Source organism: Rhinoderma darwinii, chromosome 1 (genome assembly GCF_050947455.1).
Source record: "Rhinoderma darwinii isolate aRhiDar2 chromosome 1, aRhiDar2.hap1, whole genome shotgun sequence".
Classification (NCBI taxonomy): Eukaryota; Metazoa; Chordata; class Amphibia; order Anura; family Rhinodermatidae; genus Rhinoderma; species Rhinoderma darwinii.
Window position 1 is genome coordinate 412,339,441 of NC_134687.1, and position 12,620 is coordinate 412,352,060.

General features: G+C 42.2%; 10 non-coding genes across 10 annotated transcripts; all 10 read left to right on the forward strand.

Annotated features, from left to right (window-relative positions):
* Positions 1 to 144: 144 nt before the first annotated feature.
* On the forward strand, positions 145 to 227 carry TRNAL-UAG (transfer RNA leucine (anticodon UAG)). The gene has a single exon. It is a non-coding gene; the product is annotated as a tRNA-Leu (tRNA).
* Positions 228 to 1,413: 1,186 nt separating this feature from the next.
* On the forward strand, positions 1,414 to 1,496 carry TRNAL-UAG (transfer RNA leucine (anticodon UAG)). Its single transcript has one exon. It is a non-coding gene; the product is annotated as a tRNA-Leu (tRNA).
* Positions 1,497 to 2,674: 1,178 nt separating this feature from the next.
* Positions 2,675 to 2,757, forward strand: TRNAL-UAG (transfer RNA leucine (anticodon UAG)). The gene has a single exon. It is a non-coding gene; the product is annotated as a tRNA-Leu (tRNA).
* A 1,183-nt stretch (positions 2,758 to 3,940) lies between these two features.
* TRNAL-UAG (transfer RNA leucine (anticodon UAG)) lies at positions 3,941 to 4,023 on the forward strand. Its single transcript has one exon. It is a non-coding gene; the product is annotated as a tRNA-Leu (tRNA).
* Positions 4,024 to 5,201: 1,178 nt separating this feature from the next.
* TRNAL-UAG (transfer RNA leucine (anticodon UAG)) lies at positions 5,202 to 5,284 on the forward strand. Its single transcript has one exon. It is a non-coding gene; the product is annotated as a tRNA-Leu (tRNA).
* A 1,178-nt stretch (positions 5,285 to 6,462) lies between these two features.
* Positions 6,463 to 6,545, forward strand: TRNAL-UAG (transfer RNA leucine (anticodon UAG)). The gene has a single exon. It is a non-coding gene; the product is annotated as a tRNA-Leu (tRNA).
* Positions 6,546 to 7,723: 1,178 nt separating this feature from the next.
* On the forward strand, positions 7,724 to 7,806 carry TRNAL-UAG (transfer RNA leucine (anticodon UAG)). Its single transcript has one exon. It is a non-coding gene; the product is annotated as a tRNA-Leu (tRNA).
* Positions 7,807 to 8,983: 1,177 nt separating this feature from the next.
* TRNAL-UAG (transfer RNA leucine (anticodon UAG)) lies at positions 8,984 to 9,066 on the forward strand. Its single transcript has one exon. It is a non-coding gene; the product is annotated as a tRNA-Leu (tRNA).
* Positions 9,067 to 10,248: 1,182 nt separating this feature from the next.
* TRNAL-UAG (transfer RNA leucine (anticodon UAG)) lies at positions 10,249 to 10,331 on the forward strand. Its single transcript has one exon. It is a non-coding gene; the product is annotated as a tRNA-Leu (tRNA).
* A 1,182-nt stretch (positions 10,332 to 11,513) lies between these two features.
* On the forward strand, positions 11,514 to 11,596 carry TRNAL-UAG (transfer RNA leucine (anticodon UAG)). The gene has a single exon. It is a non-coding gene; the product is annotated as a tRNA-Leu (tRNA).
* Positions 11,597 to 12,620: the final 1,024 nt, after the last annotated feature.

The window sequence follows — 12,620 nt, forward strand, 5'->3', positions numbered from 1 at the left end:
GCAACACTGTAATCATAAACCAATAAATACAAGACGGAAATGGACAAGAAACAGTTCTAATCTTTCAATTCAACATCCCCAAAAAATCGACTCTTAACATGATTGTTTTTCCTACCAATCTGGAGAGGCAGAGGTTTTCTGTAAGTCAGGATGGCCGAGTGGTCTAAGGCGCTGCGTTTAGGTCGCAGTCTCCCCTGGAGGCGTGGGTTCAAATCCCACTTCTCACAACTCATCTTTTCTTAAACATTCTTCGCAGTCATTCTGTCAGTGTTAGTGAAATAATAGTAAAAAACTATGTCGGTATACGCCCCAAAACATACATTAGACTCTTCAGATAACTGTTTCGGCATCCAATCTTTAAAAATTGCACTTTTGTGTAGGTTAGGATGACCGACCGGTCTCTCTTGAATTTGTGGATTTAAATCCCACTTTTGAACACTTATATTTTCTTAGCATGATATAATGTCAGGTCTAACACTCATAAAGTAATAACACATTTTCCTTGAGCTCCTCCGCTATCCTGGTAAAATCCTCGCCAACTCCCTGTAAAGACTTCTACAGACTTAACACCAGACCTGGGACAATTCTGCATTCAGTACTATTGAGTGATAGTGCAGCTATTCTGTTGCCCAATTTCTATGCAGCTGAGTACGGCGATGAGAGGAGTCCTTTTGCTAATAGCATTTACCCACTGCAACCGTGTAAGTTGTGGCAATATTCGAGACACGGGGCCACATCCTGGGCCTGGCTACAGAACATGGCCTAGCTCCACTACTGTGCACTCCATAGCTCCAAGAGACCAGCCCGAGCCACTTATATACATGTGGCTTTGTATTAGTGGGAGTTTGGAGCCAAATTAATTCTAGCACTTGTAAAGCTGTCAGAGAAACCCCATCCCTGACGAACACCTGCAGAACCCACCAGTTACGCGGCTTAATCTAAATTCTGATAAAGAGAAGTGCTCCACACCCAACAGTCAGGTGCAGTAGATACCTTTTATAGTACCACGACTTTCACAACACTCCTTTCTGCCAACTTTTTTAACCTTGATCATATTCTCTACCAACTCTAAATTCTCATGATCCCCATATCTCTAACAGGACCCTAAATATAAGTGAACAATGTAAAACAATTCATATCCCTCTGCTTACTTGAGTGAATGTTATAGAGAATCCTACACCACTGCCTTACTCCTGGGTACCTCCCAGGGGGATTTCTCTATATTTTCAAGATCAAGCAAGTAAAAGGGTCTTCAAGGACTTCTTTTTGCAACACTGTAATCATAAACCAATAAATACAAGACGGAAATGGACAAGAAACAGTTCTAATCTTTAAATTCAACATCCCCAAAAAAATTGACTCTTAACATGATTGTTTTTCCTACCAATCTGGAGAGGCAGAGGTTTTCTGTAAGTCAGGATGGCCGAGTGGTCTAAGGCGCTGCGTTTAGGTCGCAGTCTCCCCTGGAGGCGTGGGTTCAAATCCCACTTCTGACAACTCATCTTTTCTTAAACATACTTCGCAGTCATTCCGTCAGTGTTAGTGAAATAATAGTAAAAAAACTATGTCGGTATACGCCCCAAAACATTAGACTCTTCAGATAACTGCTTCGGCATCCAATCTTTAAAAATTGCACTTTTGTGTAGGATGACCGACCGGTCTCTCTTGAATTTGTGGATTTAAATCCCACTTTTGAACACTCATATTTTCTTAGCATGATATAATGTCAGGTCTAACACTCATAAAGTAATGACACATTTTCATTGAGCTCCTCCGCTATCCTGGTAAAATCCTCGCCAACTCCCTGTAAAGACTTCTACAGACTTAACACCAGACCTGGGACAATTCTGCATTCAGTACTATTGAGTGATAGTGCAGCTATTCTGTTGCCCAATTTCTATGCAGCTGAGTACGGCGATGAGAGGAGTCCTTTTGCTAATAGCATTTACCCACTGCAACCGTGTAAGTTGTGGCAATATTCGAGACACGGGGCCACATCCTGGGCCTGGCTACAGAACATGGCCTAGCTCCACTACTGTGCACTCCATAGCTCCAAGAGACCAGCCCGAGCCACTTATATACATGTGGCTTTGTATTAGTGGGAGTTTGGAGCCAAATTAATTCTAGCACTTGTAAAGCTGTCAGAGAAACCCCATCCCTGACGAACACCTGCAGAACCCACCAGTTACGCGGCTTAATCTAAATTCTGATAAAGAGAAGTGCTCCACACCCAACAGTCAGGTGCAGTAGATACCTTTTATAGTACCACGACTTTCACAACACTCCTTTCTGCCAACTTTTTTAACCTTGATCATATTCTCTACCAACTCTAAATTCTCATGATCCCCATATCTCTAACAGGACCCTAAATATAAGTGAACAATGTAAAACAATTCATATCCCTCTGCTTACTTGAGTGAATGTTATAGAGAATCCTACACCACTGCCTTACTCCTGGGTACCTCCCAGGGGGATTTCTCTATATTTTCAAGATCAAGCAAGTAAAAGGGTCTTCAAGGACTTCTTTTTGCAACACTGTAATCATAAACCAATAAATACAAGACGGAAATGGACAAGAAACAGTTCTAATCTTTAAATTCAACATCCCCAAAAAAATCGACTCTTAACATGATTGTTTTTCCTACCAATCTGGAGAGGCAGAGGTTTTCTGTAAGTCAGGATGGCCGAGTGGTCTAAGGCGCTGCGTTTAGGTCGCAGTCTCCCCTGGAGGCGTGGGTTCAAATCCCACTTCTGACAACTCATCTTTTCTTAAACATACTTCGCAGTCATTCCGTCAGTGTTAGTGAAATAATAGTAAAAAAACTATGTCGGTATACGCCCCAAAACATTAGACTCTTCAGATAACTGCTTCGGCATCCAATCTTTAAAAATTGCACTTTTGTGTAGGTTAGGATGACCGACCGGTCTCTCTTGAATTTGTGGATTTAAATCCCACTTTTGAACACTCATATTTTCTTAGCATGATATAATGTCAGGTCTAACACTCATAAAGTAATGACACATTTTCATTGAGCTCCTCCGCTATCCTGGTAAAATCCTCGCCAACTCCCTGTAAAGACTTCTACAGACTTAACACCAGACCTGGGACAATTCTGCATTCAGTACTATTGAGTGATAGTGCAGCTATTCTGTTGCCCAATTTCTATGCAGCTGAGTACGGCGATGAGAGGAGTCCTTTTGCTAATAGCATTTACCCACTGCAACCGTGTAAGTTGTGGCAATATTCGAGACACGGGGCCACATCCTGGGCCTGGCTACAGAACATGGCCTAGCTCCACTACTGTGCACTCCATAGCTCCAAGAGACCAGCCCGAGCCACTTATATACATGTGGCTTTGTATTAGTGGGAGTTTGGAGCCAAATTAATTCTAGCACTTGTAAAGCTGTCAGAGAAACCCCATCCCTGACGAACACCTGCAGAACCCACCAGTTACGCGGCTTAATCTAAATTCTGATAAAGAGAAGTGCTCCACACCCAACAGTCAGGTGCAGTAGATACCTTTTATAGTACCACGACTTTCACAACACTCCTTTCTGCCAACTTTTTTAACCTTGATCATATTCTCTACCAACTCTAAATTCTCATGATCCCCATATCTCTAACAGGACCCTAAATATAAGTGAACAATGTAAAACAATTCATATCCCTCTGCTTACTTGAGTGAATGTTATAGAGAATCCTACACCACTGCCTTACTCCTGGGTACCTCCCAGGGGGATTTCTCTATATTTTCAAGATCAAGCAAGTAAAAGGGTCTTCAAGGACTTCTTTTTGCAACACTGTAATCATAAACCAATAAATACAAGACGGAAATGGACAAGAAACAGTTCTAATCTTTAAATTCAACATCCCCAAAAAAATCGACTCTTAACATGATTGTTTTTCCTACCAATCTGGAGAGGCAGAGGTTTTCTGTAAGTCAGGATGGCCGAGTGGTCTAAGGCGCTGCGTTTAGGTCGCAGTCTCCCCTGGAGGCGTGGGTTCAAATCTCACTTCTGACAACTCATCTTTTCTTAAACATACTTCGCAGTCATTCCGTCAGTGTTAGTGAAATAATAGTAAAAAAACTATGTCGGTATACGCCCCAAAACATTAGACTCTTCAGATAACTGCTTCGGCATCCAATCTTTAAAAATTGCACTTTTGTGTAGGATGACCGACCGGTCTCTCTTGAATTTGTGGATTTAAATCCCACTTTTGAACACTCATATTTTCTTAGCATGATATAATGTCAGGTCTAACACTCATAAAGTAATGACACATTTTCATTGAGCTCCTCCGCTATCCTGGTAAAATCCTCGCCAACTCCCTGTAAAGACTTCTACAGACTTAACACCAGACCTGGGACAATTCTGCATTCAGTACTATTGAGTGATAGTGCAGCTATTCTGTTGCCCAATTTCTATGCAGCTGAGTACGGCGATGAGAGGAGTCCTTTTGCTAATAGCATTTACCCACTGCAACCGTGTAAGTTGTGGCAATATTCGAGACACGGGGCCACATCCTGGGCCTGGCTACAGAACATGGCCTAGCTCCACTACTGTGCACTCCATAGCTCCAAGAGACCAGCCCGAGCCACTTATATACATGTGGCTTTGTATTAGTGGGAGTTTGGAGCCAAATTAATTCTAGCACTTGTAAAGCTGTCAGAGAAACCCCATCCCTGACGAACACCTGCAGAACCCACCAGTTACGCGGCTTAATCTAAATTCTGATAAAGAGAAGTGCTCCAAACCCAACAGTCAGGTGCAGTAGATACCTTTTATAGTACCACGACTTTCACAACACTCCTTTCTGCCAACTTTTTTAACCTTGATCATATTCTCTACCAACTCTAAATTCTCATGATCCCCATATCTCTAACAGGACCCTAAATATAAGTGAACAATGTAAAACAATTCATATCCCTCTGCTTACTTGAGTGAATGTTATAGAGAATCCTACACCACTGCCTTACTCCTGGGTACCTCCCAGGGGGATTTCTCTATATTTTCAAGATCAAGCAAGTAAAAGGGTCTTCAAGGACTTCTTTTTGCAACACTGTAATCATAAACCAATAAATACAAGACGGAAATGGACAAGAAACAGTTCTAATCTTTAAATTCAACATCCCCAAAAAAATCGACTCTTAACATGATTGTTTTTCCTACCAATCTGGAGAGGCAGAGGTTTTCTGTAAGTCAGGATGGCCGAGTGGTCTAAGGCGCTGCGTTTAGGTCGCAGTCTCCCCTGGAGGCGTGGGTTCAAATCCCACTTCTGACAACTCATCTTTTCTTAAACATACTTCGCAGTCATTCCGTCAGTGTTAGTGAAATAATAGTAAAAAAACTATGTCGGTATACGCCCCAAAACATTAGACTCTTCAGATAACTGCTTCGGCATCCAATCTTTAAAAATTGCACTTTTGTGTAGGATGACCGACCGGTCTCTCTTGAATTTGTGGATTTAAATCCCACTTTTGAACACTCATATTTTCTTAGCATGATATAATGTCAGGTCTAACACTCATAAAGTAATGACACATTTTCATTGAGCTCCTCCGCTATCCTGGTAAAATCCTCGCCAACTCCCTGTAAAGACTTCTACAGACTTAACACCAGACCTGGGACAATTCTGCATTCAGTACTATTGAGTGATAGTGCAGCTATTCTGTTGCCCAATTTCTATGCAGCTGAGTACGGCGATGAGAGGAGTCCTTTTGCTAATAGCATTTACCCACTGCAACCGTGTAAGTTGTGGCAATATTCGAGACACGGGGCCACATCCTGGGCCTGGCTACAGAACATGGCCTAGCTCCACTACTGTGCACTCCATAGCTCCAAGAGACCAGCCCGAGCCACTTATATACATGTGGCTTTGTATTAGTGGGAGTTTGGAGCCAAATTAATTCTAGCACTTGTAAAGCTGTCAGAGAAACCCCATCCCTGACGAACACCTGCAGAACCCACCAGTTACGCGGCTTAATCTAAATTCTGATAAAGAGAAGTGCTCCAAACCCAACAGTCAGGTGCAGTAGATACCTTTTATAGTACCACGACTTTCACAACACTCCTTTCTGCCAACTTTTTTAACCTTGATCATATTCTCTACCAACTCTAAATTCTCATGATCCCCATATCTCTAACAGGACCCTAAATATAAGTGAACAATGTAAAACAATTCATATCCCTCTGCTTACTTGAGTGAATGTTATAGAGAATCCTACACCACTGCCTTACTCCTGGGTACCTCCCAGGGGGATTTCTCTATATTTTCAAGATCAAGCAAGTAAAAGGGTCTTCAAGGACTTCTTTTTGCAACACTGTAATCATAAACCAATAAATACAAGACGGAAATGGACAAGAAACAGTTCTAATCTTTAAATTCAACATCCCCAAAAAAATCGACTCTTAACATGATTGTTTTTCCTACCAATCTGGAGAGGCAGAGGTTTTCTGTAAGTCAGGATGGCCGAGTGGTCTAAGGCGCTGCGTTTAGGTCGCAGTCTCCCCTGGAGGCGTGGGTTCAAATCCCACTTCTGACAACTCATCTTTTCTTAAACATACTTCGCAGTCATTCCGTCAGTGTTAGTGAAATAATAGTAAAAAAACTATGTCGGTATACGCCCCAAAACATTAGACTCTTCAGATAACTGCTTCGGCATCCAATCTTTAAAAATTGCACTTTTGTGTAGGATGACCGACCGGTCTCTCTTGAATTTGTGGATTTAAATCCCACTTTTGAACACTCATATTTTCTTAGCATGATATAATGTCAGGTCTAACACTCATAAAGTAATGACACATTTTCATTGAGCTCCTCCGCTATCCTGGTAAAATCCTCGCCAACTCCCTGTAAAGACTTCTACAGACTTAACACCAGACCTGGGACAATTCTGCATTCAGTACTATTGAGTGATAGTGCAGCTATTCTGTTGCCCAATTTCTATGCAGCTGAGTACGGCGATGAGAGGAGTCCTTTTGCTAATAGCATTTACCCACTGCAACCGTGTAAGTTGTGGCAATATTCGAGACACGGGGCCACATCCTGGGCCTGGCTACAGAACATGGCCTAGCTCCACTACTGTGCACTCCATAGCTCCAAGAGACCAGCCCGAGCCACTTATATACATGTGGCTTTGTATTAGTGGGAGTTTGGAGCCAAATTAATTCTAGCACTTGTAAAGCTGTCAGAGAAACCCCATCCCTGACGAACACCTGCAGAACCCACCAGTTACGCGGCTTAATCTAAATTCTGATAAAGAGAAGTGCTCCAAACCCAACAGTCAGGTGCAGTAGATACCTTTTATAGTACCACGACTTTCACAACACTCCTTTCTGCCAACTTTTTTAACCTTGATCATATTCTCTACCAACTCTAAATTCTCATGATCCCCATATCTCTAACAGGACCCTAAATATAAGTGAACAATGTAAAACAATTCATATCCCTCTGCTTACTTGAGTGAATGTTATAGAGAATCCTACACCACTGCCTTACTCCTGGGTACCTCCCAGGGGGATTTCTCTATATTTTCAAGATCAAGCAAGTAAAAGGGTCTTCAAGGACTTCTTTTTGCAACACTGTAATCATAAACCAATAAATACAAGACGGAAATGGACAAGAAACAGTTCTAATCTTTAAATTCAACATCCCCAAAAAAATCGACTCTTAACATGATTGTTTTTCCTACCAATCTGGAGAGGCAGAGGTTTTCTGTAAGTCAGGATGGCCGAGTGGTCTAAGGCGCTGCGTTTAGGTCGCAGTCTCCCCTGGAGGCGTGGGTTCAAATCCCACTTCTGACAACTCATCTTTTCTTAAACATACTTCGCAGTCATTCCGTCAGTGTTAGTGAAATAATAGTAAAAAAACTATGTCGGTATACGCCCCAAAACATTAGACTCTTCAGATAACTGCTTCGGCATCCAATCTTTAAAAATTGCACTTTTGTGTAGGATGACCGACCGGTCTCTCTTGAATTTGTGGATTTAAATCCCACTTTTGAACACTCATATTTTCTTAGCATGATATAATGTCAGGTCTAACACTCATAAAGTAATGACACATTTTCATTGAGCTCCTCCGCTATCCTGGTAAAATCCTCGCCAACTCCCTGTAAAGACTTCTACAGACTTAACACCAGACCTGGGACAATTCTGCATTCAGTACTATTGAGTGATAGTGCAGCTATTCTGTTGCCCAATTTCTATGCAGCTGAGTACGGCGATGAGAGGAGTCCTTTTGCTAATAGCATTTACCCACTGCAACCGTGTAAGTTGTGGCAATATTCGAGACACGGGGCCACATCCTGGGCCTGGCTACAGAACATGGCCTAGCTCCACTACTGTGCACTCCATAGCTCCAAGAGACCAGCCCGAGCCACTTATATACATGTGGCTTTGTATTAGTGGGAGTTTGGAGCCAAATTAATTCTAGCACTTGTAAAGCTGTCAGAGAAACCCCATCCCTGACGAACACCTGCAGAACCCACCAGTTACGCGGCTTAATCTAAATTCTGATAAAGAGAAGTGCTCCACACCCAACAGTCAGGTGCAGTAGATACCTTTTATAGTACCACGACTTTCACAACACTCCTTTCTGCCAACTTTTTTAACCTTGATCATATTCTCTACCAACTCTAAATTCTCATGATCCCCATATCTCTAACAGGACCCTAAATATAAGTGAACAATGTAAAACAATTCATATCCCTCTGCTTACTTGAGTGAATGTTATAGAGAATCCTACACCACTGCCTTCATCCTGGGTACCTCCCAGGGGGATTTCTCTATATTTTCAAGATCAAGCAAGTAAAAGGGTCTTCAAGGACTTCTTTTTGCAACACTGTAATCATAAACCAATAAATACAAGACGGAAATGGACAAGAAACAGTTCTAATCTTTCAATTCAACATCCCCAAAAAATCGACTCTTAACATGATTGTTTTTCCTACCAATCTGGAGAGGCAGAGGTTTTCTGTAAGTCAGGATGGCCGAGTGGTCTAAGGCGCTGCGTTTAGGTCGCAGTCTCCCCTGGAGGCGTGGGTTCAAATCCCACCTCTGACAACTCATCTTTTCTTAAACATACTTCGCAGTCATTCCGTCAGTGTTAGTGAAATAATAGTAAAAAAACTATGTCGGTATACGCCCCAAAACATTAGACTCTTCAGATAACTGTTTCGGCATCCAATCTTTAAAAATTGCACTTTTGTGTAGGTTAGGATGACCGACCGGTCTCTCTTGAATTTGTGGATTTAAATCCCACTTTTGAACACTCATATTTTCTTAGCATGATATAATGTCAGGTCTAACACTCATAAAGTAATGACACATTTTCATTGAGCTCCTCCGCTATCCTGGTAAAATCCTCGCCAACTCCCTGTAAAGACTTCTACAGACTTAACACCAGACCTGGGACAATTCTGCATTCAGTACTATTGAGTGATAGTGCAGCTATTCTGTTGCCCAATTTCTATGCAGCTGAGTACGGCGATGAGAGGAGTCCTTTTGCTAATAGCATTTACCCACTGCAACCGTGTAAGTTGTGGCAATATTCGAGACACGGGGCCACATCCTGGGCCTGGCTACAGAACATGGCCTAGCTCCACTACTGTGCACTCCATAGCTCCAAGAGACCAGCCCGAGCCACTTATATACATGTGGCTTTGTATTAGTGGGAGTTTGGAGCCAAATTAATTCTAGCACTTGTAAAGCTGTCAGAGAAACCCCATCCCTGACGAACACCTGCAGAACCCACCAGTTACGCGGCTTAATCTAAATTCTGATAAAGAGAAGTGCTCCACACCCAACAGTCAGGTGCAGTAGATACCTTTTATAGTACCACGACTTTCACAACACTCCTTTCTGCCAACTTTTTTAACCTTGATCATATTCTCTACCAACTCTAAATTCTCATGATCCCCATATCTCTAACAGGACCCTAAATATAAGTGAACAATGTAAAACAATTCATATCCCTCTGCTTACTTGAGTGAATGTTATAGAGAATCCTACACCACTGCCTTACTCCTGGGTACCTCCCAGGGGGATTTCTCTATATTTTCAAGATCAAGCAAGTAAAAGGGTCTTCAAGGACTTCTTTTTGCAACACTGTAATCATAAACCAATAAATACAAGACGGAAATGGACAAGAAACAGTTCTAATCTTTAAATTCAACATCCCCAAAAAATCGACTCTTAACATGATTGTTTTTCCTACCAATCTGGAGAGGCAGAGGTTTTATGTAAGTCAGGATGGCCGAGTGGTCTAAGGCGCTGCGTTTAGGTCGCAGTCTCCCCTGGAGGCGTGGGTTCAAATCCCACCTCTGACAACTCATCTTTTCTTAAACATACTTCGCAGTCATTCCGTCAGTGTTAGTGAAATAATAGTAAAAAAACTATGTCGGTATACGCCCCAAAACATTAGACTCTTCAGATAACTGTTTCGGCATCCAATCTTTAAAAATTGCACTTTTGTGTAGGTTAGGATGACCGACCGGTCTCTCTTGAATTTGTGGATTTAAATCCCACTTTTGAACACTCATATTTTCTTAGCATGATATAATGTCAGGTCTAACACTCATAAAGTAATGACACATTTTCATTGAGCTCCTCCGCTATCCTGGTAAAATCCTCGCCAACTCCCTGTAAAGACTTCTACAGACTTAACACCAGACCTGGGACAATTCTGCATTCAGTACTATTGAGTGATAGTGCAGCTATTCTGTTGCCCAATTTCTATGCAGCTGAGTACGGCGATGAGAGGAGTCCTTTTGCTAATAGCATTTACCCACTGCAACCGTGTAAGTTGTGGCAATATTCGAGACACGGGGCCACATCCTGGGCCTGGCTACAGAACATGGCCTAGCTCCACTACTGTGCACTCCATAGCTCCAAGAGACCAGCCCGAGCCACTTATATACATGTGGCTTTGTATTAGTGGGAGTTTGGAGCCAAATTAATTCTAGCACTTGTAAAGCTGTCAGAGAAACCCCATCCCTGACGAACACCTGCAGAACCCACCAGTTACGCGGCTTAATCTAAATTCTGATAAAGAGAAGTGCTCCACACCCAACAGTCAGGTGCAGTAGATACCTTTTATAGTACCACGACTTTCACAACACTCCTTTCTGCCAACTTTTTTAACCTTGATCATATTCTCTACCAACTCTAAATTCTCATGATCCCCATATCTCTAACAGGACCCTAAATATAAGTGAACAATGTAAAACAATTCATATCCCTCTGCTTACTTGAGTGAATGTTATAGAGAATCCTACACCACTGCCTTCATCCTGGGTACCTCCCAGGGGGATTTCTCTATATTTTCAAGATCAAGCAAGTAAAAGGGTCTTCAAGGACTTCTTTTTGCAACACTGTAATCATAAACCAATAAATACAAGACGGAAATGGACAAGAAACAGTTCTAATCTTTCAATTCAACATCCCCAAAAAATCGACTCTTAACATGATTGTTTTTCCTACCAATCTGGAGAGGCAGAGGTTTTCTATAAGTCAGGATGGCCGAGTGGTCTAAGGCGCTGCGTTTAGGTCGCAGTCTCCCCTGGAGGCGTGGGTTCAAATCCCACCTCTGACAACTCATCTTTTCTTAAACATACTTCGCAGTCATTCTGTCAGTGTCAGTGAAATAATAGTAAAAAAACTATGTCGGTATACGCCCCAAAACATTAGACTCTTCAGATAACTGTTTCGGCATCCAATCTTTAAAAATTGCACTTTTGTGTAGGTTAGGATGACCGACCGGTCTCTCTTGAATTTGTGGATTTAAATCCCACTTTTGAACACTCATATTTTCTTAGCATGATATAATGTCAGGTCTAACACTCATAAAGTAATGACACATTTTCATTGAGCTCCTCCGCTATCCTGGTAAAATCCTCGCCAACTCCCTGTAAAGACTTCTACAGACTTAACACCAGACCTGGGACAATTCTGCATTCAGTACTATTGAGTGATAGTGCAGCTATTCTGTTGCCCAATTTCTATGCAGCTGAGTACGGCGATGAGAGGAGTCCTTTTGCTAATAGCATTTACCCACTGCAACCGTGTAAGTTGTGGCAATATTCGAGACACGGGGCCACATCCTGGGCCTGGCTACAGAACATGGCCTAGCTCCACTACTGTGCACTCCATAGCTCCAAGAGACCAGCCCGAGCCACTTATATACATGTGGCTTTGTATTAGTGGGAGTTTGGAGCCAAATTAATTCTAGCACTTGTAAAGCTGTCAGAGAAACCCCATCCCTGACGAACACCTGCAGAACCCACCAGTTACGCGGCTTAATCTAAATTCTGATAAAGAGAAGTGCTCCACACCCAACAGTCAGGTGCAGTAGATACCTTTTATAGTACCACGACTTTCACAACACTCCTTTCTGCCAACTTTTTTAACCTTGATCATATTCTCTACCAACTCTAAATTCTCATGATCCCCATATCTCTAACAGGACCCTAAATATAAGTGAACAATGTAAAACAATTCATATCCCTCTGCTTACTTGAGTGAATGTTATAGAGAATCCTACACCACTGCCTTCATCCTGGGTACCTCCCAGGGGGATTTCTCTATATTTTCAAGATCAAGCAAGTAAAAGGGTCTTC